Source organism: Lactuca virosa, chromosome 5 (genome assembly GCF_052849685.1).
Source record: "Lactuca virosa cultivar CGN04683 chromosome 5, Lactuca_virosa_CGN04683_v6, whole genome shotgun sequence".
Taxonomy (NCBI): Eukaryota; Viridiplantae; Streptophyta; class Magnoliopsida; order Asterales; family Asteraceae; genus Lactuca; species Lactuca virosa.
The window spans coordinates 388,136,916-388,141,974 of record NC_136430.1 but is presented as its reverse complement, the minus strand read 5'-3'; the positions used below and the strand labels follow the sequence as shown (position 1 = coordinate 388,141,974).

The 5,059-nt window shown below is 38.8% G+C and overlaps 1 pseudogene; it reads right to left on the bottom strand.

The window, feature by feature from the left end:
* Positions 1 to 2,520: 2,520 nt before the first annotated feature.
* Positions 2,521 to 3,771, bottom strand: LOC145113760 (1-aminocyclopropane-1-carboxylate oxidase homolog 1 pseudogene; annotated as a pseudogene).
* Between the last annotated feature and the right edge of the window lie 1,288 nt (positions 3,772 to 5,059).

Sequence of the window (5,059 nt, the reverse complement as noted above, 5' to 3'; positions counted from 1 at the left end):
CAAAAACTTTCAGATGTTTGAGACTTACTTCCTTCCCTTGCCACATTTCTTCTGGTAATTTAAAATCCAAGGGAACACACGGTGAACGGTTGATCAAGTAGGCTGCAGTGTTAACTGCATCGGCCCAGAATGTCTTGGGTATACCGGCATTCAACCTCATTCTTCTAGCCCTTTCATTTAGAGTTCTATTCATTCTCAGCTACACCGTTCCGTTGAGGGGTTCATGGGACCGTCTTGATCATCTTTATCCCTTGCTTGGCACAATAATCATCAAACTCCTTGCTTATGTATTCACCACCATTTCTTCTGGTAATTTAAAGGTGACAAGATTCACAAAATTCAGTTTCAACTTTCTTCAAGTCTGGAAACTTCCCTTTCCGAGCCAGCGTATTTAATCCCTTATCGCTCATGTGTCGGAGTCGTTGGTGCCATAAATTAGATGGACTTGGATTGGTGGTTACAGCATGAACACCATCATCAGTTATCTCTATCATGTATAGAGTGCCTTTCTTCTTTCCTTTGGCAATCACCAAGTTGCCTTTGATCACTTTCGATTGTCCACCCCCAAAATAAACATTAAGCCCTTCATCATCCAACTTACCAACTGAAATCAACTTTTTGATCAAGTTTGGAATAACCCTGACATCTTTCAATGTCCCGGTGGTTCCTATGGAGGTCTTCAAATCTACGTCCCCAATACCGTAATATCAAGCTCTTAATCATCGGCCAAACGAACTTTGCCAAGATTACCTGTTTGTAGGTTCTTGACCATATCTGGGCATGAGACGGCATGGAAAGAAGCACCTGAATCCATAATCCAGTATTCCACTGAATTCTCAACACAACAAATGAGAAAATCTCTTAATTCTTCAGAGGATACATTTTTTACTTCTTTCTTTGCAGCTTGTGGTTTTGGGCATTGGCTTCTAAAGTGACCTTTTTCTTTGCAGTTCCAACATTCAATATCCTTTCGGTTCTTGGACTACCCCCTTTTTCGAGACTTTGACCTGCCTCGATTTTGTCCTCTATCGTTTCTTCTTCCTCTACTTTCTGTATTTAACAGAGAACTAGAACTGGAAGATTATCCATTACTTCTTCTAATGTCTTCATTTAAAATCAAGTCATGAATGCTATCAAACGTTAGCTTAGTAGTACCGGATGCACTACTAACGGCTATGATTGTGCCTGACCAACTGTCAGGCAAGGATGATAAAAGGAGAAGAGCTTGTACTTCATCTTCAAACTTTATTTCAACAGAGGCTAAACGAGAGATAATCGAGTTGAACTCGTTTATGTGAGCGGCAACCGACATACCTTCCTTCATCTTGGTGTTAACCAATTGTCGGATGAGAAACACTTTGTTTGAAGCAGATGGTTTCTCATACATGTTGGACAAAGCTTTCAATACACTGTACGTAGTTGTTTCATTGACAATGTTATACGCAACACTCTTTGCCAAAGAAAGCCTAACCATACCCACGGCTTGTCTGTCCAACAACTTCCATTCTTCATCGTACATATCATCCGGTTGTACACCCAACATAGGTAAATGCAAACTTTTCTGATACAACAAATCTTTAATTTGCATTTTCCAAAACCCGTAATCACTACCATCAAATTTGTCAATCTTGATCTTACTATCCTCTTCCATTTTAACAAACAAATTACCATGCCATTTTAACAAACAAATTACCAAATTGCTACTAACCAAACAGGTTTGTACTTCTAAATGGCAATTATACTAGCGGAAGCAATGAAAATAGAAACACAAGACTTTTCTATTTCACGTGTTAAATGGCGATAAACTTGTAAGGAAAAAATTTGTGGTCACCCAAAAAGGAGATGATTCTTTTTTTTCAAAAAAAAACGATCGGTCCAGGCTTTTGTCTCCGGCGGGTTGCGATTCCAGTGAATCGGCGTTTCTGGTCACGCTATTCAGGTGAAAACGAGGCTGAGATAGCCCCAAAATGGTTGTGGAGGTTGTGCTGGTAGCTGGTTGAGAGAACCTTAGTGAGCGATGGTTGGCTCAGATGGAGCTGGTGGTGATGGCGACCAAACCCTAGTCTCGATTTCTTCCTGTGTTTTCTGGCACTACCTTTTATTTTGACCAACCCAATAAATGGCTTCACACACAACATTGTAGAATTTCCTAAAGGAACCTCCTTGAACCTTGATTAGCACTGCTCATAAACTTCCCTACTATTGTAATAGTTAAAATTGGCATCTATTGGTATGATATTCTTAAAATTCGTTTCAGTTTTCACAACATAAAGGAAGAATATAAAAAAATGGTACACTGTACGATCTGAACGGCCCATGACAATCTACCCTAAGGTTTACGTGGGAAGTTAATTGCGGAACACTAGCAATATTTTTGGCATTCCAGAGTTTGAATAAACCTTGTATGAGGAATTACCAACCTCAATCAATATGCTCCCATGAGGAGCACAAAAAATGAATATTCATTGATGTAATTAACAAACTAATGAAAATATATATTGATTTTTGTATCCCCTAAAATAACATAAAATTATTCATATTTTTCACAATGATTTTGATAAGGAAATCTTAGTGGCATATATAAATTTCTAATATAATCTAAAGCTTCAAATGAAGCAAACGATGAACACCATCCAGGGCCTTAGAAAATGAATATTGACTGTACTCATGAACGGTGGTTTCTCTGTACCTCGGAGGGTTGTCATCTGAAACAAGTTCCTTGATAGGTCTGTACACCTTCTGTGATGGTGCTACAGAGGAGCCGAAGAAACATGCCACCGAAACTCTCGGCCCATTCTTATTTGCCACCACTCTGTGCTCCACACTCCTCAGTTTGTCATTCGACATCACCTGAAAAACCTCAACACAATTAGACTCCAAAAGTGAATGTTCAGAGTAAAAATCACATGCTCAACTACACTTACTACTTGCCTGTAATAAATCTCCAATGTTGATCACAAGCGCACCAGGAATTGGAGGAACATCAATCCATTGGTTTTGATTGAGGATTTGAAGTCCTCCTATTTCATCTTGTAGAAGAACAGTTATGAATCCACCATCTGTGTGTTTGGCTGTACCCATGGTTAGCTCTGGATGTGGACAAACCGGATAATAATGGCCGGCGAATAAAAGCACCTTGTCACAGTCCATATCTCCCAGGTGACTTGCGTTCAACCCCAAGGCCTCGGAGATGATCATGAACAGTAAGCTGCCAAGTTTTAGCACACGATTCGAGTAATCTATTTGTATGTCTCTGCAAACCTCCGGCAATTCCTCAGGTGGCGGAGGTGATGGAGCCATAAATGAATAAAAGGTGTCTCCCCAGTTCGCTGCAGGGGAACTAAGCAGATCGAAATTGCAATTATACACCACTGGTCTCAAAAGATCCCTCGTGTAAAACATTTTCTTTACCTCCACATCTTGTTCATGAAATCTACGAACTCCTTGAAGCATCTCGTCTATAACACTCACAGGGATCCCGTGATTCACTACTTGAAAAAACCCAAGATTCTCCGAGGCTGCACGGATCTTCTGCACCGTTGATGTTCTATTTTTGGATCCGAGGTCTACGACTGGAATCTCCAAAGCCGTGGTCGTTTTGGTGGAGGTTTCCGGTGGGTGGATGAAGATGCGAGGGATCTGTGTGATTCTGGCATCGATGAGGCCTTTGACACCCGCTTTTGTTTGGTCGAAAGCTTTGACTTCCACTTCTCGATTGTACGCTGAGGAAGCTGAAGAAGTTGTGGTTTCAGTTGCTGTGGTGGTAGCCATTTGTGAAGATAATTGTACGTGTATGCAGGGCCAATGAAGCATGACTGCAATAAATGATTAAAAATTAAACCGGGTACCTGCCTTTCAGGTAACAAGATCGGTCGGGTCGAATTGACCTTTTAGTGTTTTATATTCTTTTGTGGATAGTCCCCACAGATATACCTCGTTTAACCAAAGGGCTTCTAGCCCAGCGGTATCAGGTGGTGTCCTCCCTCTTTGAGGTCGAGGGTTCAAGTCCCGTCGTGGACATAGGTGAAATTAGGTGTTAGTTTAGGAGTAAATTATATATTTGTATTTGCCGGTTCAAAAAAAAAAAAAAAAAAAGATATACCTCGTTTTGGATTTTTACACATGAAGAATCTTAACAATAAAAAAAACAAAAAAACAAAAAAACAAAAACAAAAACAAAAACAAAAATATATATTATAAAAAGAGTCTTTAAGGAAAAATGTAACATGAATAGTTTTATTAAAATTTTGAGGACACAGTATATCTCTGTTAATGACCTAGGAGGGTAATAAGGTTTTAACTTTGTCCATATTAAGTCCTTAAGAATTTTTTCTTGTACATATTACATCAATATGGTTGTATATAACCGTTTAAAAAAGGTAATAAGATTTTAATTTTGTCCACATTAAGTCTCTAAGATCTTTTTTGTACATATTACACCAACATAGTTGTTATAATCGTTTAAAGAGGGGGAATAAGGTTTTAATTTGTCCACATTAGGTCCCTATTTTTAATATTTTTATCATATCATCTAACTCTTTTACAATTTATATTAGTATCTAGTTAGATGTCTTCATCCAGTCCCGGTTTTGAGCAGGGGCAGGTGGGCATATTTTTTTTATACTATATTCAACCGGCCTAAATGCAAAGTCGTATTCCACACACGAAGGCAGCAGAAGATCATTCAGCGAGGGTCGATTACTCGATTACGGAAATCACTCAATCATTTGATCGTCCACTCATGAAGCCGAGTAAAGAGGACGAGGAAAAGCAGAATTATTATGTGAACACTAGACATGAGATTCAGACGTCGGAGAGGAGTTTCCGGAGTTATTTTATAGAGACTCGTTTTTTATATATACAGGTATGATACTCTGATTCAGTTTTAATATGTTTTGCTAGGTTTTGAGTTCGTTTTTTTATCGTGAATCTACTTGAGTATGATTCTGTGAGCAAATAATAGAATCCGTGCTGAAGTTTGGTAAACAGCTAGCCCTAATTCGATAACAAATTAAAGCGAGTTTTCAAAAGTTCTATTTGAATCTTTCTAGTTTCAGTA